A 23,084-nucleotide genomic window follows, 5' to 3' on the forward strand; every position below is an offset into this window, starting at 1 on the left:
TGGAGCCGGTAAACGAGTCAAAGCACAGCCCTAGCATATAGAGCCTCAGTGTTGTCCCGGGTCATAAGGACTAATGGTGTACGATCATAACCACGGACTTATCCTCTCGATGAATGATAACCACTTGAAAAGTCCGAGGGAGGGTTGTTCGGTATAATCATCATATGACTACCCATCTGCATGTTTGGACATCTCTATGCCCTTACCAAGAAACGCAGTACACAACATCACAGATGCTAGTCTCAAGCTCAAGCGACCTTTATCCATGTTTTAGGCGGCTGAATCGACTAGGAATGAATTTAGATTATACAGTGTTTACAAACGAGTTTCAACATCGAATTACGATTCATTTGTATTAAAGTATAATCAAGGTCTTTATCTATGTTGTTCACATGGGTATACAGATAAAGAAATAACAAACCATGAAATAATGAATTATATTAAAATAAAGATTGTTTATTACACTTGATTCAATAAAATCCCTAGCCAACAGTTGGCTTGCAGGGCATCTACTCTAACACTGGGCCATTGGGTGAAGGCTAGGAACGAAACTAAGGGAGGTAACATGAACTAGAGTTTGAGTTGTGTATGTTCTGAAAATCCAGCAGCATACCAGCGAGATTTTAAGGGTGCTAATGGGTTCTAATTGAGTGGATTTAAGTCTGGTATGGTGTTGTTAAGTCATGTTTTAAGTTTGGAAAAATTTGGGGAAGTTTCGGTTCGATTCGGGTTAAAACCGAGACCTCGGTCCAAGTTTTAAAACAATTCGGTTAAGTTATGAAATGAGCTCGATTTTATGTCTAGGGATGCTTTTGAATATGTTTTGGGACATTTTTTGGAGTTTGGTAAGTTTCGGATCAAAATAATGAGTTTTGGATTTATCTGGGATTTAGTCGCCGCACGAAACGTAAATTAAAGGATTAATTGAAACGCCTAGATTTAAGCTTGATAAAATTATGGAAATTATATTTAAGCTCAAACAATTATTAGAAGTCTAAATTTTTAATTTGGGAATTTTATGCTAAGGTTTGGTTTAATTCGGGATTAAAACGCATTAATATGTTATAGTTAAAGATTAATTAAAAAGTCATAGATTTAAGTCAAATAAAAATATGGGAAAGTTCATGTAGGCTTAAATAATTATTTGGGACATGTTAGAGTCAATGGAATTAAGAAAATGTCAAAAAGGTGAAATTTTACGTCTAGGGGCAAAACGGTAATTTTTGGGTTTCCAGGGGCAAAATGGTCATTTTGCACCCGGGGTGAGATTTTGGTCCTGACAGCGCCCTGAGCACATTTTATCATGATTTAAATGTTTATGCATCACGTTTATGATTTTTACGCAATTATGATAAATACGGTGCATGTTTGGTTTAAAGGAAAAAGTTATTTATATGCATATTTTTATTAAGTGATGATTATGATGCTATTTTTGAAGGATGTGATTTGGTTTTGACTGACGATGTATATGTATACGATGATATGAGATATGATGAGCTGAGGCCAAGGCTCAGTGGACAGGTAATGCTGTCGCTGATGTCCCCGCCGCCGGGTACCGCGGTTTTTATAGATGGATCCATCGATAGAGCTGATACGATAGAGCTGATACGAAAATCACAACTAATGAACTGAACTCAATTAAAAAGAAAATGTATACGTATATGATGACATGAGATGACATGATTTTACACGATATGATTTTACACGACACTTATACGTATATGAAGACATGATTTTAATACGATATGATTTTACACGACACGTTTACGTTATGCTTTTAAGTTCATGAAAGATATGTTGAGTATGATATTTATCACTTCTGTGTGCTATGTATATGTACTTGTTATTCCTGGTACAGGTGTGTTGAGTCTTTAGACTCACTAGGTGTGTGTGATGCAGGTGAGCTAAATGTTGAGGAGACTGGATGTAGTAGCCCGAATTCCAAATTGGGTAATTAACGGATTAATGGTGATTAAGAAGGTTTAATGTGTAATTTTGACCGTGGTCATGATCGGACGGACCGAAGATGGTTCGGTAGCACCGAAGAGTTCGGACGATCCGAAGTGGGTTCGGTGGATCCGATCATGAGGTGTCAAGAGTTGATCGACACGTCAGTTTACATGCAAGTTCGGATGATCCGAAGTGTAGGTTCGGTGGATCCGATCATGAGGTGTCAAGAGCCGATGGACACGTGGGAGTTCGGACGTTCCGAAGTGGGTTCGGTGGATCCGAACATAGCCTATAAATAGTGCTCGGATTTCCTCATTTTGTATTGTCAATTCTTGAAGTTGTGTCTCATTTTGAGAGGTTTGGAAGGTTTCTAGGGTTAGTTTGTCGGTCGAGCGTTAGCCAAGAGCTGCCAGGATTAGTAGCGTAGTGACGCCTGAGTTACGAGGCAATCGACATCAAAGGGCTGTCGACGGACGAAGGCTTGTTCTAGACCTGATTAGCGGTGTTGCGTAAGGCTAGGCTTGCTGTGATAGAGGTACGAAAGTACTATCCGAGATATCCTGGTCGAGTATACATCCTTATATGTGTTGCATGATTATGTGGTGCATTGATATATGTCATATGATGCATGCTATTATGTCACGTTTTATGATGCATGTTGCATTTCATGTTGAGCCGTATCTCCTTCGAGATAGCCTTTACTGTTGAGCTGTATCTCTTTCGAGATAAGCTATATCTTGTGGGGCCGCTCAGCCCTGTCTTGTCTTGTGGACGCATGGACACCGAGAGTACACAGTGGCCGACGGGTCCGGAGGGCTTCGGTGATCCGGGACATTTTGGGTCCACGTCTGTTCTTGTAGTGGATGCAGTGACCCAGAGGAGTACCGCGCGGCACTATCCACTTGGCGCCTCTAGACTGAGCATTTTGAGATCCTTTGTTACTCCTGTTTCTTGACTACCCTGGTATCATATCATAGCATGTGCATTTCATATAGGTTTGTATACTCATGCTTTTGTACTGGGCGTTCTTATCGCTCACGTCCTCGGTTTTGTTTATCTTGGACACGCCATTCCCACGGGGCAGGCCTCAGGTTGGACAGCTCAGGAGGAGGAGGAGGAGGACGTTGAGTAGATGGTTGGTTTAGTTCTTCAATATCTTTTTGATTCGATATGGTTGTACCGTATATTTGATTATATTTTGAGTTGTTCTGATTTCGATTGGGTTGTATAACTATTGTCGTTAGCCTTATTTCCGCTGTTATCTCTGATTATTATTAATTAAGTTAATTGAATGCTTAGTTCTTCATTAGTAGGTGATTCTGGAACGGGTCACTACACTGGAGGTGCCGAACTCTGAGTAGGCAGACCTGGTGCGGTGACACGACCCGAGGACCACATGTTTTCCGCATTACGATTTATGAGATTGAGAGGAGATGAATATTTTCATACGTTGATGATTTTAATAATTTTATACGTTTATGTTTACGTATGATTTTGGATGAGTTTGGTTAATTTAAACTGCACTATTTTTACGGTAAGATAAATACGATTATTTTAAATGTTCTTTCGAAAAGCACGAGCTTTAAAAAAAAAAATTCCGAATTTTTTTTAAAAAAACTAGTAGACGTTGCAGTTGGTATCAGAGCAAGGGTCCTGTATAGGGTTGTGCCACCGCCAGCTTCTGCCGCTCATTTTTCAAGCCTCAAGTCTGTAAGCTTTTATGGTTTAAATGATTTACTCATATCACCTGCATGTTAACATGATTTAAGCTTTATGATGATCTACGGTATATGTTTAACTGTTTTTATGATTTAAGGATTTACTGTTTTCAAAACTAGATTAAATTGCATGTGGATTACGTTTGGAATTGGACGTGTCTAAGAATTTGAATATTGGGCTTTAGGAAAAGTTGATAATGATTTGATTATATTGATTTTAGGTTAGAAGTACTGATGTTCTACTTTTGGGGTAATAAGTTAATCTTGAAAATTATGAATGCTTTTGGGACTTGTAGAATTTCTAAGAAATTACTGATGGTTCGTGGTTGCTAGTTGAATTAATTTTGAGGATTCCATGTAAGGATTAATGATTTGAAAACTACGGCAGTCTTTGGAAGTATAAAAATGTATAATTTATTTAGGATGCATGCTCTACCTAGTGGGACCTAAGGATTAAATTGAATGGATTGAGAATTTTAAAGACCTAACTGTATTAACCAATAATTTGAGGACCTAAGTGCAACAATAAACTTGTAAGGGACTATTTCGAATTTACCAAACTTTGGAATTAAATTTTTAGTATTGAGAATTTTAAGGTTTAATGAGGCTAAACCAAAAATTTTATAGGGACCAAGAATGCAAATTTCGAAGAGTTGTATGGACAAAAATGTAATTTTTGAGAACTTTAAGTGCCAAATTGCAAATTTTGAAAATTTTGAGGATTTAATTTGAACTTTGAGGACCACTTAGGTTGAATCAATAATTTTTCGAGGTTATGATAATTGATTTTGGGTTTAATAAACTTAAAATTTCTGAAATTTATTACGAGAAACCTATAAAGTGGGATTAAGAACGCCAAGAACTTATGAATAATTGTTGGATTCTTGAGATTTAGGACGAACGGATAATATTCGAGGAAAGTAGGAACTAATTTTGCAATTTTTAAGAAATTTGGGGGATTTGTTTGGCAGTAAGTGAAAAGCAAATGGTTTAAATGACCGGAATTTTTGATGATTTAGATTTGAAGGGATATTTAGAACCTTGAGATATCTGGGTTATAATGTTATAAGAAATGGTAATCAAGGACATTATAGGGTGAATCAATCTTGGGCTTGAAAATTTAAGTGTTAGTGAAATAATGTTGTGGTAAATTAAGAATTTAAAGTGATGACAATTTAAGGTGAAGTTGATCAGTTAGTTAAGTTATAAGAATAGACACGGAACTAACAAAATTTTGGGAACTTAAGTTGATGTATCATAAATTTTTAATCGTGATCTTAAGAGTTAAAATTATTACTTTGTTGGAATTTAAATTTTTCTAGAAAGTTGGGTATGTTTGATGGTTAGGTTACTCAATAGACGCATGTAAGAATTGAGGTAGACACCTCGTTTTGAGGAATTCTTGGAAGTCATTAAGAAACTTGAGAACAAGCGATTATGTGTGTGAGAATTATGTTATCTATTATCATTTGGGATGCGTAAGCTTGAATTTCAAGTTTATGGGATATTTGTTCACACGGAAAAGTTTTGGGTAAAATAAAGAAAATTAGTTGTGTTCAACACAAGTTATCAATGAATGAATGTTAAGATTTTTATCGAGTAAGAAATCTAAAAGCTTGATATTGAGATTATAGAACTATATGGGTTATAAGTGAAGTTAATTTATTAAAGTTAGTCTAATGCTACAATGGGATAACTATTTAAGTTTTAAACGCTAATATTAATTAAGCATTAGGGATACGTAAGAATGAGACATTTCATTTCAACGAAGAAAGTCCAAGGGTCTTAGGTCTTAACTAAATTGTAATTGGGAAGAAAATAATTTAAGCATGTGATTGATGATAGAAGGGTTTCATTATCAAGGTAGAAGATCGATGTTGTACATTTTGGTTTTTATGGGTTAACACTACTCGAAGTTAAGATTTGCAAAAATTTAATATTTGGGATGCACTCTTAAATAATTAAGTCATGTAAGTTTGGTGTCGTAAGATAAGATTCGATTCAAGGATCTTAGGTTAATATTATTATGGGGTTGAGGTAAGGTTTAACCTCTAAGTGTAATACCAAGAATAGAAGTTGATCAATAAATTTTGGTGCTAAGGTTTCTTAAGTCGAACTGCATAAATAAAAGTGTAATAGGTCAATGAACATAACAGGTATAGTGTAAGAAAAGTAAGAAGCAATAAAATTCGGACTGCCATCTCTAATATATAGAAGTTTGATAAATGTTGAAATTCGAGGTTATAGAAAAAATGGAACTAGGTCACCATGGGTCGTTATAAGTTGAGTTTCGCAAACGAAGATTTAGAAGGTAGAGTTTATCGGGACCAAGGAGACATAAGGACATCTTAAGATTTATTATTTTATCAGAGTAGCATCGCGGAAGCGTGGACTATTGGGATACTAGAACTAAGTCTAAACTTTTTGATTATCAAGTATAAGCGAATTTCGGGGACGAAATTCAATTTAAGGGGGGAGAGATTGTAATGTCCCGAAAATTTGAAGGGTCACGTAAACCACATGCATGCAAGTTATTAAATTTATTTGGTATTTTATTAAATTGTTTTAAAGTTTTAAATGCATTTTTATTTCGTTAATTTGTGTTTAAATATTTTTATGCATTTTATGCATAATTCATGCATGGTAGAATTTAATTCATGAAATTTTAAAAGTTCATGTATTAAAGATTTTTAAGTTTCATTTTGCGCTCGAACGAGGAACGGAGATCGGAGAATTTTCAGGAAAAACTATTTTATTACATGATTAATTTTTATTAATTAAAATAAGATGTTTTAAAGGTATTTTTCAAGAATTAGGATTTATTGGGTATTTTTACCCGCATGATTTTAATTTTTAACAATACGTAAATTTTATCGAATCGGGGGACTTTTTGAGGGTTCGACTAATAATTTCAAAATCTTTCCAATACGAAATATTTTTCGGAAGTGTGTTTGGAATTAACGGGCCTATTTTTAAGCTTATTGGACTTAAAATCTTTTTATTTTAATTGAGGCTCATTAGTACACATTTAACCTAAACTATACTTAAACTAAACCTAAATTTAATTTTCCACCCACCCATTTAAATTCAGCAGCCCCTCCACGTGAAGATAGCAGACTTTATCCCCTCCCTCAACCTCTTCTCTCAGCGTTTCAGCAACTTAGCAACTAGTTCCCTCGGCCATAGCATTTCCTTCAAAGAAATTTGTCTCCGACGCTCGTTCTTCGATCTCCTCGCTTCTATAACATCTAAGGCACGCTTTGTATTATTTTTTCTGAATCATACATTTTATACGTTGATAATTGTGCTCATGCATGTAACTTTTAGATCTAAGCTTGTGCATAAAAGTTGTTTGGTTTTCATGTGCTTTCTTGCATCCTATAATTGTTGCTCACGATTTTTCTGAATTCTTGGGCAAGGGGCTGCGGTTCTTGAGTGTCTAGAGGCTTCTGGTGGTGTTAATTTGCTGTCATGGGATTTAGAAAATTGCTGGACGTATATGAGTGAAGGGACGTGAGGTGGGTTCTTCGGGGTGGCTCGATCTTTGGTGTGTTAGAGTCCAGGGTTCAATCAGCACTACAGGGACTTCGCTGAGGCTTAGAACAGACCCTGGTCGTTCTGAGACAGGTCTTGGAAAGGCTCGGCTAGTGCTGGAACCGTCCCAAGAGCTGTAAATCGAAATGGTAAAAGTTTGGCTTCGGTTTGGACGTTTGGGGAGAGTAGAGAGTTGTAGGGGGCTGCGGCTTGCATGGAGGTGCAGCCGAGGGTTCAGCAGGTCCAGTGGGAGCCTAGGGTGGTCTAGGTGTGGTTGGTTAGGGTCTGGGCCATTGGGTGAAGGCTAGGAACGAAACTAAGGGAGGTACATGAACTAGAGTTTGAGTTGTGTATGTTCTGAAAATCCAGCAGCATACCAGCGAGATTTTAAGGGTGCTAATGGGTTCTAATTGAGCGGATTTAAGTCTGGTATGGTGTTGTTAAGTCATGTTTTAAGTTTGGTAAAATTTGTGGAAGTTTCGGTTCGATTCGGGTTAAAACCGAGATTTCGGTCCAAGTTTTAAAACAATTCGGTTAAGTTATGAAATGAGCTCGATTTTATGTCTAGGGATGCTTTTGAATATGTTTTGGGACTTTTTTTGGAGTTTGGTAAGTTTCGGATCAAAATAATGAGTTTTGGATTTATCTGGGATTTAGTCGCCGCACGAAACGTAAATTAAAGGATTAATTGAAACGCCTAGATTTAAGCTTGATAAAATTATGGGAAATTATATTTAAGCTCAAACAATTATTAGAAGTCTAAATTTTTAATTTGGGAATTTTATGCTAAGGTTTGGTTTAATTCGGGATTAAAACGCATTAATATGTTATAGTTAAAGATTAATTAAAAAGTCATAGATTTAAGCCAAATAAAAATATGGGAAAGTTCATGTAGGCTTAAATAATTATTTGGGACATGTTAGAGTCAATGGAATTAAGAAAATGTCAAAAAGGTGAAATTTTACGTCTAGGGGCAAAACGGTAATTTTTGGGTTTCCAGGGGCAAAATGGTCATTTTGCACCCGGGGTGAGATTTTGGTCCTGACAGCGCCCTGAGCACATTTTATCATGATTTAAATGTTTATGCATCACGTTTATGATTTTTACGCAATTATGATAAATACGGTGCATGCTTGGTTTAAAGGAAAAGTTACTTATATGCATATTTTTATTAAGTGATGATTATGATGCTATTTTTGAAGGATGTGATTTGGTTGTGACTGACGATGTATATGTATACGATGATATGAGATATGATGAGCTGAGGCCAAGGCTCAATGGACAGGTAATGCTGTCGCTGATGTCCCCGCCGCCGGGTACCACGGTTTTTATAGATGGATCCATCGATAGAGCTGATACGATAGAGCTGATACGAAATTCACAACTAATGAACTGAACTCAATTAAAAAGAAAATGTATACGTATATGATGACATGAGATGACATGATTTTACACGATATGATTTTACACGACACGTATACGTATATGATGACATGATTTTAATACGATATTGTTGGATCTCGGTTTTCTACGTGCCCAAAAACGCAGCGGAAGTATAAAATTTTTATTTTATTTTTGAAAAACAAATTAATTTTGGACACTCGTATGGTTTTAACAAATACATAAACATGCATAGGATGTTAGAAATTGTTATACCTTTGGTGAATAATTTCACTTGGCTCCAACTATTCCGGGATTAGCGGAGATAGCTCTTCGTGAATCCTCTACGGACGGTCTTCGATCCACTAATCAGGTCCACGACCGGAATATATGTTCCTCTTCTAACTTACACTAGAAAGTGTAGAAGATTTTGTATTTGAGAGCAGGAAAACAAATTGGTTCAAGAACCTTTTATTTCGAGAGCAATAATTAGACGGCTGATAATTTTCTTCTCTCTTAAAAATCCCGAGAGCAGCCTTGTCTATTTCTTTTCCAGAGCCGAAAGTTTATTTTATTCCCAAAAGCACTCGGATGCTCTTCAGTAAAATAAGGAAAAAATCCTTATTACCTTTTCTAATATTTTATTCACTTAATTAATCATATTAATTAAGTCAATTAAATATTCCAAAATTGCATCTCACCGTTGTAAATCTCGATTGATGGGATTTTTGGAGACTTTCTCCATTTACCAAAATTCGGTCCTCCAATTTCCAATTAACCAAACATAGTATACTTTATTATTTAAATTAATTGTAATTCTCTTAATTAATCACATTAATTAAGTTAATGAATTTAAATAAATCTTTGACTCTCAAAATTAGCACACCCATGTCTGAATAAGGCAGGTGCACTCCCTTTGACTGTTTTAGCAGTCATGCTCTCAAAATTTCTATAAGCTTTTATAAACTTTATTTATAAGCTTATCGATTGATCATATCAAACTTATTTCTTATAAATTCAACTCATTGAATTTATTATCTCAACAGGAACAAGTAAACCAGTGCTTGTGTGACCCTCAATGGTTCAGGGATACAGCTGGCCGTGGGTTCACAACTCTTTGTGATTCAGGACATAATCCTTTATTCGGGCTTACCCCAGTTAGCCCCATTCTTTTCATCAACACCTTGATCAAGAATGTCAGAACTCATTTCTGATTGCACCCATCGGATCATGGTAAGAGCGTCTAGTAGCATCGCCCCATGATCCCCTAGGTATCACTGATAGTGCCTGCAAGAACCAGTCGATTATGATTAACGTACAGTACGGTCCCTTCATCTCATATATCCCGATCGAATCAGCAACCATTGGTTCATCGAGGGTTGCATATTAATTCGATAACTATGTGATAACTATAATAGTGGCACCGCGTGTACTATTGGAGAACTCCTTCTCCAACGTACATCTTATACTCTGGCAGAGATTCCATGCACTATTATTACATTAGTTCACATAGGATATCCACACCCGTAGGTGAGCGGTGAATTCCCGACTACAATGCACTGGCTCCTATATGTGTCGTAACTGTACCCAACCTCGCCACCTGATGACTCTCCTGGAGCCGGTAAACGAGTCAAAGCACAGTACTCGCATATAGAGCCTCAGTGTTGTCCCGGGTCGTAAGGACTAATGGTGTACAATCATAACCACGGACTTATCCTCTTGATGAATGATAACCACTTGGAAAGTCCGAGGGAGGGTTGTTCGGTATAATCATCGTATGACTACCTATCTGTATGTTTGGACATCTCCATGCCCTTACCAAGAAACGCGGTACACAACATCACAGATGCTAGTCTCGAGCTCAAGCGACCTTTATCCATATTTTAGGCGGCTGAATCGACTAGGAACAGATTTAGATAATACAGTGTTTACAAATGAGTTTCAACATCGAATTACGATTCATTTGTATTAAAGTACAATCAAGGTCTTTATCTATGTTTGTCACATGTGTATTCAGATAAAGAAATAACAAACCATGAAATAATGAATTATATTAAAATAAAGATGATTCGTTACAACTGAGTCAATAAAATCCCTAGCCAACAGTTGGCTTGCGGGGCATCTACTCTAACAGATATGATTTTACACGACACGTTTACGTTATGCTTCTAAGTTCATGAAAGATATGTTGAGTATGATATTTTTCACTGCTGTATGCTATGTATATGTACTTGTTATTCCTGGTACAGGTGTGTTGAGTCTTTAGACTCACTAGGCGTGTGTGATGCAGGTGAGCTAAATGTTAAGGAGACTGGAGGTGCCGAACTCTGAGTAGGCAGACCTGGTGCGGTGACACGACCCGAGGACCACATGTTTTCCGCATTACGATTTATGAGATTGAGAGGAGATGAATATTTTCATACGTTGATGATTTTAATAATTTTATACGTTTATGTTTACGTATGATTTTGGATGAGTTTGGTTAATTTAAACTGCACTATTTTTACGGTAAGATAAATATGATTATTTTAAATGTTCTTTCGAAAAGCACGAGCTTTAAAAAAAAAATTCCGCATTTTTTTTTAAAAACTAGTAGACGTTGCATGAACTGTAGAGACAGTTTGAGAAAATTTTGAATGTTGTTGACATTCAAATACACATGCAAGAGTTGTATAGTGTATGAAACTCGCATAATGATGCACGCCACTTTCAAGGAACCCATGACTACACGCATGCAAGATGAGGCTCTTTCCCATGAGCATGGTGTAAGTATAATTGGGCCTAATGAGAAGGTGGTGGGCCTGTAATTTGACAAGACCCGATAATTTAGAGCATGTATATTTCACTGCAAGAATTCTGGACATAAAAAATTGTATGGGCCAGAAATGTTTTAGAAATGATAAGCGAATGTCCAAGTAACATTATTTCAACAACAACAAAAAGAAAACAAGATAGTCTAAACCAAACAAAATTGTGGCACGTTAGGCTAGGACATGTTTCCTAAGAAAGGATCCACAAGATAGTGGGAGAGGGCATGTTTGACTTGTGAGACATAAACTCTCTAAGAGACGTGTGTGTAACGAACCGTACTTTAACTACTTGAAGTTTGTGGAAAAATTTAAAATTTTCTTAAATGTAAACATCCATACGGTCGTCACTCAACATTCATAAAAATAATTCTCAAAATCATCCATCACCAGTAAAACTTTACTAAAAGAAACTGTCTCAAAATATTTCACATCCAGATATTTAAAAATCAGAGTATTTTTAAACTTCGCATAAACGTAAACATTGCGGTCCTCGGGTCTAGCCTGCCACTCAGTCCAAGCCTGCCCCTTGGTCACCACCTCCTGTCTCCTCAACATAGTCACCTGCATCGATCAAGTCTAGTGAGTCTAAAGACTCAACACGTATAAACTGGAATAACGAGTACTACGTAATAAAATCGCATGCAACTTTAAAATAGGACATACATAACTTGAAACTTGAACTTGCATAATAAACTTGAACATACGTACGTACATAACTAGACGTGCCATCAACATAAACTTTCATAAACATACTGCATACTTGAACATACATAACTTCATCATTTTACGTAGAGAATGTTTCAAAGCAAGTGACCCGTAACATAATAAATGCCTGATCAGACAACCACAGTACTGGGCTGACAGGGACGTATCCACTGTCACATACATGAGATCCCCGTTCATAATTTAACGGGCTGGTTGGTCCCCGTTCATAATTTAACGCTTTCCAACCACGATCTAACCCGTTCATAATTTAACAGGCGGATTGGCCCCCGTTCATAATTTAACGCTTTCCAATCCTAAACATAATTTGGTCACAAGACATTTAGCATACCTCAAAAACTTGAAATATTTTCTTTGCACGTCATCATACTTACTTACTTAGCGTTGAGGGATTCGTTGGACTTCGATCGGGGCCGTTGCTGCACATACTAACATGACTTCAAAAGCTTAACTTTAATATCATAGACGTAGGTACTCGAGCTCACCGCCGAAGTGCATAAATAGCTTATGACATTCTAGATCACTCGGGACTTGACCTCATTTAATCATACTAATCATGACATCCAACCCCGAACAAACTCTAAGATGACGTGTGAACATTTCCCAACAATAAAAGACGTGAACTCGCTACTAGAACTTGAAAAGAAGTGGGAAACCAAGCGTCTGTACAGAATGAATGGCGCTCGGGCGGTAAAACATTACCGCTCGGGCGCCGAGCTCGTAGAACAAAACTCTCGGCAGAAAGAGTGGCGCTCGGGCGGTAAAATGTTACCGCTCGGGCGCCGAGCTTTTCTAAAGTTAAACACTTGGGCAGAAAAGGTGGCGATTGGGCGGTAATAAATTACCTCTCGGACGCCGCGTCTTCTGGATTCCGCGACTTAAAACCTTGTAATCTTCGAATTCGATTACCCAAATGGTGAACCGCGCCTCGAGACCCATCCTAGGACACTATGGCACTGACTCGACTCCACCGATGTCCCAAACATCTCCAAGAAAACTGACGCACCCCACGCAATAAAATAAAACTCACAAACCTAAATTTTGACATAAAAATAGTTTTTACGACTCCTCGCTCTCCCAAGCGCCTAACGACCCGAAACGAAACTTTGATAACCAAATCAACATCATTAACAATATACCTATACGCAGCAACGATCACACCTCGATCCCCAACGAAGCCTGCAACCATTAAACTTGAAGAACACATCAATATCATAACTATTCTGAAAACGCAGTTTGAGCAATCCCACGAAAAACGCCATAACTCACTCAATTTTCATCCAAAAATCTCGAATTTTATATCAAATCTAAGGCATCGAAAAGTTCTACAATTTCCTAGGTGAAAGTTTCCTCAAAAACCCGACGGAAAAATCGCAGTATTTAAGAAGACAGTAAAAACGTGATTTTTGATCTAAAATTAATTCAAAACTGATCCGAATCGTTTTCTGCTCAAACGACGAACGTCACACATATATTTTTACGCATAAAAATAACACAACACATAATATGACAAGATCGATACAGAAAGAACAGAATATACGTGCCTTTTGATTATTAAAAATACCGATACGACGACACCGAGGCGGAGAAGGATGCGAGGTTGATCCGGGACGAACGTGGTACGTTTTTCTTGCGATAAAATCAACAAAACTTGCAGGAGAAATTCAGGAGGAGGGGCGGCTGCACTTCTTCTCAAGAACCCTAGCTTTGCTCTTTTAAAATAATAAAACTTGAATTGATGAAGTGTGTGTGTGTCTGTGCGTTTTCTAGTGTGTGCAGAAGGTGTGTGTGCGTGTGTTTGATAATTAGGAGGAGTAAAATTTGCTAATTAATAATTAACCATGCTAATCAAGGTGCTAATTAAAAATGTTGACTCAAATAACAATTTAATTAAAATACTATTCTTACTCATCTTTAAATAAAGTCCCCCAATTGAAATAAAGTGCACTCTTGCCAAATTTTTAAAAGTTTTAAAAGATTTAAAAATCACTAAATGAATAACTTAGGCTTGAAATGTTAAAACTCACTAAATTATTTTAAAATGCCCCCAAACTCAACTTAAATAAAATACCATCTTTAAAATTGCCAAAACTCGTCCTCGGTCTTTTCTCGATCTCGCCCCGAACGATCGCCTGAAACATGAAACTCGAAAAAGACATTTTAACGTGCATCACCATAAGCATGAATAATTTAAAATAATGCATTTAAATAAATCATGCATCGCTAAAACTCATTTAAAATTAATTTAAATGATTTAATAATTAAATAAATGCATGGATTTTACGTGTACTGAATTTGAGCACTACAGTTCCTCCCCCACTTATAAAAATTTCGTCCTCGAAATTAAGTCTTACCGAACAACTCCGGGTAGCGAAGTCTCATGTCGGCCTCTGCCTCCCAAGTGGCTTCTTCCGCCGTTTGATTCAGCCACTGAACTTTGACTAACTTAGTCGTCTTGTTCCGAAGTCTGCGCTCCTGTCTGTCTAGGATTTGGACTGGTTTCTCCTCATAAGACAGGTCTGGAGCCAGCTGCAACGGCTCATAACTCAGAATATGCGAAGGATTCGCCAGGTATTTCCTCAGCATCGAGACATGGAACACATTGTGCACCCCGGCCAGATTCGGCGGAAGGGCAACACGATAGGCTAGTGTCCCAACTCTGTCCAAAATCTCGAACGGCCCAATGAACCTCGGACTCAGTTTGCCTCTCTTTCCAAATCTCATAACACCCTTCATAGGTGCTATCTTGATAAAAACGTGATCTCCTACGGCAAACTCGAGATCTCTTCTCCTTTTATCGGCATAGCTCTTCTGACGGCTTTGGGCAGTCTTCATTCTGTCACGAATCTTGACCACCACGTCTGCAGTCTGAATTACTATCTCTGGACCAAGTTCTGCTCTCTCACCAACTTCATCCCAATGAACTGGTGATCTGCACTTCCTCCCATACAACGCCTCATAGGGAGCCATACCAATAGATGCTTGGAAGCTGTTGTTGTATGTGAACTCCACTAGAGGTAGTTTAGACTCCCATGTTCCCTGAAAAGCAATCATCAAGCTCTTAGCAAGTCCTCTAAAATCTGTATCACTCGCTCAGACTGGCCATCTGTCTGCGGGTGAAAAGCTGTACTAAAAAGCAACTTCGTCCCCATAGCTGCATGTAAGCTCTTCCAGAAGGACGATGTAAACCTTGGGTCCCTGTCGGACACAATCGAAACTGGGAAACCATGCAAACGGACTATCTCCCTAATATAAAGCTCCGCATATTGCGTCATGGAGAAAGTCGTCTTCACTGGCAGAAAAAGCGCTGACTTAGTGAGTCGGTCCACTATAACCCAAATAGAATTAGACCCTCTGACTGAATTAGGTAACCCAACGACAAAGTCCATAGTAATGTTCTCCCATTTCCACTCTGGGATGGGGAGTGGCTTAAGCATACCTGCTGGCCTCTGATGCTCTGCCTTCACCTGCTGACAAGTGAGGCACTCAGATACAAATCTGCGGATGTCTCTCTTCATCCCTGGCCACCAATACAAAATCTGCAGGTTTTGTACATCTTGGTACCTCCTGGGTGAATAGAATACGGAGATGCGTGTGCCTCTGTCAGAATATCCTGTCTGATCGAATCAACACTAGGAACCCACATTCTGTCTCTGTATCTTACGATACCATCTGACACTGTGTACAAAACACTGCCCCTAGTTTTATCCTTCAGTCTCCATTTCTGTAGTTGCTCATCTGAAGACTGTCCTGCTCGAATGCGGTCTAGTAAATCAGATTTTACTGTCAAATTAGACAGTCTAGGAGCTCTGCCCTTACGATAAATCTCTAGACAAAACCTCTGAATCTCAGACTGAAGCGGTCTCTGAACTAAAAATTGAGCTACAACTGCCACTTTCCTGCTTAATGCGTCCGCGACAACATTAGCCTTTCCCGGATGGTAGCTAATTTCGCAGTCGTAATCCTTCACAAGTTCCAACCATCGTCTTTGTCTCATATTCAACTCATTCTGCGTGAAGAAATATTTGAGACTCTTGTGGTCGGTGAAAATCTGACATTTCTCGCCGTATAGGTAGTGTCTCCAAATTTTCAGTGCGAAGACAACGGCGGCTAACTCTAGGTCGTGAGTCGGATAGTTCTTCTCGTGCACTTTCAGTTGCCTGGAAGCATAGGCTATGACCCGACCCTGCTGCATCAATACTGCGCCTAACCCGAGCTTAGATGCATCGGTATATAACACAAAGTCTCCTTGCCCGGCTGGCATGGCTAGCACTGGCACTGAAATAAGAACTTGCTTCAACGTATCAAAGCTCTTCTGGCATTCGTCGCTCCACACGAATTTGGAATTCTTCTTGGTGAGTGACGTGAGTGGCACTGCTATGGATGAAAATCCTCGAATGAACTTATGGTAGTAACCGGCTAGACCCAAAAATCTGCGGATTTCAGATGCATTCTTTGGCTCAACCCATTCCTTGACAGCTGCTACTTTAGATGGATCCACTTCAATTCCACTACTAGATACAATATGCCCCAAAAATGCTACCTTCTCCAACCAAAATTCACACTTGCTGAATTTCGCAAATAACTTGCGACTCTGCAAAGTCCGTAATACTATCCTCAAGTACCGGTTGTGCTCCTCATGGCTCTTCGAGTATATTAGAATGTCGTCAATAAATACTATGACGAATTGGTTGAGGAACGGCTGAAATACCCGATTCATGAGGTCCATGAAAATTTCTGGAGCATTGGTCAATCCAAATGGCATCACCAAGAACTCGTAATGCCCATATCTGGTCCTGAAAGCTGTCTTGTGGACATCTGCATCCTTCACTTTCAGCTGATGGTACCCTGATCGAAGATCTATCTTAGAGAACACTGTAGCTCACTGCAATTGATCAAACAAGTCTTCGATTCTAGGCAACGGGTACTTATTCTTGATCGTTACCTTATTCAGCTCCCGGTAATCGATGCATAGTCTCATGCTTCCATCTTTCTTTTTCACAAAAAGTACCGGTGCGCCCCACGGTGAGAAACTCGGGCGGATAAACTCCTTGTCTAAGAGCTCCTGAATCTGCTGTTTGAGTTCTAACATTTCCGCTGGAGCTAATCTGTACGGTGCCTTAGAGATTGGCACTGTGCCTGGCATGAGATCAATAGCAAATTCCACCTCTCTATCTGGTGGAAGACCTGAAACATCGTCTGGGAAGACGTCTGGGAATTCACCGACTACTGGCACTTCAGCTAGAGATGGAGTAGGCGCATCCGGTGCTGAAATAATACTAGCCAAGAAGGCTTGGCACCCCTTGGAAATCAGTCTCCTCGCCTGCATGCACGAAATCATGCGAGGGAAACTTCTCCATCTGTCTGGCTCAAAAAGAAACTGCTCCATACCCAACGGTCTGACTAGTACTGATCTCTTCTGAAAGTCGATAAGAACTCGGTTCTTAGTCAGCCAGTCCATTCCCAATATGATGTCGAATTCTGGAATCGGCAATAGGATTAAATCTGCATACACTAAGTGGCCATGCAGTTCTAGATCGATTTCTCTGACCACACTGGTAGCTAACAGCTCTTCCCCAGATGGGACTGTCACTGAAAAGTTCACGTCTAGGCCAATGGACTTGAGGTCCAAATGGTTGGAAAAAGTCTCCGATATGAAGGAGTGAGTGGCTCCTGAGTCTATCAGTGCGGTTGTGGATAGTCTCTTAATAAAAATGCTTCCTGAGATGCGTTAGCACAACACAAACTAACTTATATCCCAAAAATCTTACCAACACTCTCGAGCATAAAAGAACCCAATACTCAATGTGCACAAAATATTACTAGCATACTAATAATTCCAAACCAAATCCACATGCACGGCAAAGTAATACTGAGCTTAGGTAGAAAAGTTTACCGGTTAGTAATGTCGTGTCTGGGTTCGTCTGCTGTGCATGCATGGCGAACACTCTTCCTTGGGTCGGCTGCTTCCACTGTGGGCACTCTTTCAGCATATGATCTGTAGCTCCACTCTTGAAGCACCTACCTGATCCATACAAGCACTGCCCCGGGTGCTGACGGTTGCATTTAGGACACACGGGAAAGGCAACGGGCTTCTGAGGCGCCCCTTGCTGCTGAACTGGACTCTTGCCCATTGGCGGTCCCTGAAAAAGTTTCTTTCCTGGCGGCCCCTGATACGGTTTCTTAAAGTGGGGTCGCTGATTCTGCTGCTGTTGGTGTGGCTGCGGTGGAGCTTGATAGGGCCTCTTGCCCTGCCTGTCCGCCTCAATATCCCGCTGGTCTTGCTCTGCAGCCAGAGCTCTAGAAACAGCAACTGCATAAGAAGTAGGGCCAGCTACCCTCACGTCACGGCGCAGGATCGGCCGCAAACCATTTAAAAAGTGCCTCAACTTCGCCTGGACATCATTAGCAATGAGGGGCACGAAGTGACATCCCCTCTCAAACTTCCTAACAAATTCTGCCACGCTACTGTCCCCATGTCGCAGCGTAATGAACTCGTTGGTGAGTCGGGTTCGTACTTCCTCAGTGAAGTACTTGGAGTAGAAAACCTCCTTAAAACCTGTAACGTACCGTACTTTTACTACTTGAAATTTGCGGAAAAATTAAAAATTTTATTAAATAAAAACATCCATACGGTCGTCACCCAACATTCATAAAAATATTTTTAAAATAATCCATCACCAATTAAAAAGTTGCTAAAAGAACGCTGTCTCAAAACATCTCACATTCAAATCATAAAAATTCAGAGTATTTAAAACTGTGCTTAAAAACATAAACTTGCGGTCCTCGGGTTTAGCCTGCCGCTCAGCCCAAGCCTGCCCCTTGGTCGCCACCTCCTGTCTCCTGTTCATCGTACTCACCTGCATCGATCAAGTCTAGTGAGTCTAAAGACTCAACACGTATAAACTGGAAATAACGAGTACTACATAATAAAATCGCATGCATCTTTATTATAGGACATACATAACTTTAAATTGAACTTGCATAAACTTCAACTTGGAATAAACTTGAACTTGAACATACATACTACGACGTGCCATGATCATAAACTTTTCTTAAACATGCTATCATACTTCACATACTTGGCTGCATAATTTTACGTAGAGGATGTTTCAAAGCAAGTGACCCTTAACATGATAAACGCCTGATCAGACACACCACAGTACTGGGCTGACAGGGACGTATCCACTGCCGCATACATAAGATCCTTGTTCATAATTTAACAGGCCAGTTGATCCACGTTTAATTTAACGCTTCACAACCACGATCTAACCCGTTCAAAATTTAACGGGCGGATTGGTCCCCGTTCATGATTTAACGCTTTCCAATCCTAACTTTCTTTGGTCACAAGACAATTAGCATACCTCGAAACTTAAAACATTTTCTTTTGCACGTCATTCATACTTACTTGGCGTTGAGGGATTCGTTGGACTTCGACTGGGGCCGTCGCTGCGACATACTAACATGAATTTCATACTTAACTTGCATAGCTTAGACGTAGAAAAATTATACTTACTCTCAAGCTCGATCATATCTTAGGACCTTCTATAACTTCCCATGACATGACCTTACTAATCCTTGCTCTAAACCATGGCATCAAACCTTGAAACCAAAAATAATATTTTTCCCAAACAGTGTGTACACGGACCCCTAACCCGGGTCCGTGTACAGGTCCGTCTACCTACGGTGAAGGATGTACTCGGAAAGAAAAAGGGGCACGGACCCCGTGCCTGCCTCCGTGTAAGTGTCCGTGTCCGCTCGCAACTTTGACACTTGTGAGAAAGTGAAGGCACGGACCCCGTGCCAGGGTCCGGGTAAAGGTCCGTGTATCTGCGCAAATTTGACACTCACGAGAAAACAAATGCACGGACCCCGTGTCAGGGTCCGTGGCAAGGTCCGTGTGGCTACTGTCGGTCGAAACTTACGAGATTCTGAACATGTTTTTGCTTAGTCTTCTAGACTCGATTCCTCGGACTATGAACGTCACCACGAGGCACTTCTTAGAACACTAAGGTATTATACCAAACCCAAGTGCATAAACATCACCCCGAGGGTAACAATTCACAACCAACGACACCACAACGAATTGGACATCAATGATTGTTCCTACGACTCTAGAACCATCTTACTGCCTATCGACACGAAACAAAACATCGATGACCATTCCAACATCATAACCGAAGTACCTATGTGCACCGGCGATCACCCGTCGAGCCCCAACGAAGCCTGCAACGTAAAACTTCAAGAAACACATCAATAACACATTTTCTGAAAATTACAGTTTGAGCAGTCTCACGAAAAACATCATAACTCACTCATTTTTCGTCCAAAAATCTCGAGTTTTATGTCAAATCGAAGGCATCTAAAAGTTCTACATTTTTCTAGTTGAAAGTTTTCTCAAAATATGAACAGAAAAATCGCAGTATTTGAAAAGACAGTAAAAACGAGTTTTAGATCTAAAACTTTTCCTTCGAAATTGATCCGATCTATGATCCGCTCAAACTACTAACATCATACATAACTTTTACGCATAAAAACAACGCAATTCAATATATGACTTGATCGACACAGCAAGAACAGAATATACGTGCCTTTTTGATATTAAACGTTACCGAACCGGCGATATCGAAGCGGGGATGAAAGCGAGGTTGATCCGGGACGATCGTGGCGCTAAAACTTGTGATAAAAACTCACGAAACTTGCTGGGATCGTGAAGGGGATGGGGCGGCTGCTGTAGGGAAGGAGAATCCCTAGGTTTTCTTCTCTCAAAATAATAAAAACTGAATGATAGAGTGTGTGTGTGTTTAGGCGTTACAGGTGTGTGTAAAAGCGTGTAATGTGTGTGTGAGGCGTGTGTTTTAGTGTAATTAGGAGACTGAATTTTAGTTTACTAAAATAATTGTCTACTAATTAAAACACTAACTCACAATTAACTTTTAAATAAAATTCTTTAATTAAAATATAACACACACCATGCTAGATTTTAAAAGTTTTAAACTCTTAAAATTGATAAATACATGATTTAGACTTGAAATGCTAAAATTCAATAAATTAATTGAAAATGCCCTCAAACTCAACTAAAATAAGATACCATCTTTAAATTGCCAAAAATCGTCCCCGGGTCTTTTCCTCAATCCCGCCTCGAATGATCGCCTGAAACATGAAACTCGAAAGACATTTTAACGTGCATCACATAAACGTAGATACTTTAAAATAATGCATTTAAATGAATTATGCATGACTAAACTCCTTTAAAATAAATTAAATGCTTTACTAATTTAAATAAATGCATGGGTTTTACGTGTACGAAATTGGGCTCTACAGTTCCTCCCCCACTTATAAAAATTTCGTCCTCGAAATTAGGTCTTACCGAACAATTCCGGGTAGCGAAGTCTCATATCTGCCTCTGACTCCCAAGTGGCCTCTTCCACTGATTGGTTAAACCACCGAACTTTGACTAGCTTAGTCACTTTGTTCCGGAGTCTGCGCTCCTGTCTGTCGAGGATTTGAGTCGGTCTTTCCTCATAAGACAAATCTGGAGCAAGCTGCAAAGGCTCATAACTCAGAACATGCGAAGGATTAGCTAGGTATTTCCTCAGCATCGAGACATGGAACACATTGTGCACCCCAGCCAGATTCGGCGGAAGGGCAACACGATAGGCTAGTGTCCCAACTCTGTCCAAAATCTCGAACGGTCCAATAAACCTTGGACTCAACTTGCCTCTTTTCCCAAATCTCATAACACCCTTCATGGGTGCTATCTTGACGAAAACGTGATCCCCAATGGCAAACTCGAGATCTATTCTTCTCTTATCGGCATAGCTCTTCTGACGGACTTTGGGCGGTCTTCATTCTGTCACGAATCTTGACCACCACTTCTGCAGTCTGCTGAACTATCTCTGGGCCTAGATCTGTTCTCTCACCAACTTCATCCCAATGAACTGGCGATCTGCACTTCCGACCATACAACGCTTCATAGGGAGCCATAACAATTGATGCTTGGAAACTGTTGTTGTATGTGAACTCTACTAGAGGTAGCTTAGACTCCCAAGTTCCCTGAAAATCAATCATGCAAGCTCTTAGCAAGTCTTCCAAAATCTGAATCACTCGCTCAGACTGACCATCTGTCTGCGGGTGAAAAGCTGTACTGAACAGTAACTTCGTCCCCATAGCTGCATGCAAGCTCTTCCAGAAGGACGATGTAAACCTCGGATCCCTGTCGGACACAATAGAGACTGGGAAACCATGCAAACGGACTATTTCCCGGATATAAAGCTCCGCAAACTGCGTCATGGAGAAAGTCGTCTTCACTGGCAGAAAATGCACTGACTTAGTGAGTCGATCCACTATAACCCAAATAGAATTAGACCCTTTGACTGACTTAGGTAACCCAACAACGAAATCCATAGTGATGTTCTCCCATTTCCACTCTGGGATAGGGAGTGGCTTAAGCATACCTGCTGGCCTCTGATGCTCTGCCTTCACATGCTGACAAGTGAGGCACTCAGATACAAATCTGCGGATGTCTCTCTTCATCCATGACCACCAATACAAAATCTGCAGGTCTTTGTACATCTTGGTACCTCCTGGGTGAATATAATACGGAGATGCGTGTGCCTCTGTCAGAATATCCTGTCTGATCGAATCAACACTAGGCACCCACATTCTGTCTCTGTATCTCACGATACCATCTGACACTGTGTACAAAACACTGCCCTTAGCTTCATCCTTCAATCTCCATTTCTGTAGTTGCTCATCTGAAGATTGTCCTGCTCGAATGCGGTCTAGTAAATCAGATTTGACTGTCAGATTAGACAGTCTAGGAGCTCTGCCCTTACGATAAATCTCTAGACCAAACCTCTGAATCTCAGACTGAAGCGGTCTCTGAACTGACAATTGTGCTATGACTGCCACCTTTCTGCTCAAAGCGTCTGCCACGACGTTAGATTTTCCCGAGTGGTAGCTAATC

General features: G+C 39.6%; 2 long non-coding RNA genes across 2 annotated transcripts in view; one reads left to right on the forward strand and one right to left on the reverse strand.

Moving 5' to 3' along the window:
- Nucleotides 1-3,569: 3,569 nt before the first annotated feature.
- LOC140805711 (uncharacterized) lies at nucleotides 3,570-11,058 on the forward strand. Its single transcript, XR_012112312.1, has 2 exons — nucleotides 3,570-3,660; nucleotides 10,873-11,058. It is a non-coding gene; the product is annotated as an uncharacterized lncRNA (long non-coding RNA).
- The window catches only part of LOC140805712 (uncharacterized), a 67,311-nt gene continuing 52,278 nt past the window's right edge, over nucleotides 8,052-23,084 (reverse strand). The window contains exon 2 of the long non-coding RNA XR_012112313.1: nucleotides 8,052-8,355. This is a non-coding gene — a long non-coding RNA (uncharacterized lncRNA). The remainder of the gene's footprint in view (nucleotides 8,356-23,084) is intronic.

This window comes from Primulina eburnea, chromosome 11, assembly GCF_022965805.1.
Source record: "Primulina eburnea isolate SZY01 chromosome 11, ASM2296580v1, whole genome shotgun sequence".
In the NCBI taxonomy this organism is placed as follows: domain Eukaryota; kingdom Viridiplantae; phylum Streptophyta; class Magnoliopsida; order Lamiales; family Gesneriaceae; genus Primulina; species Primulina eburnea.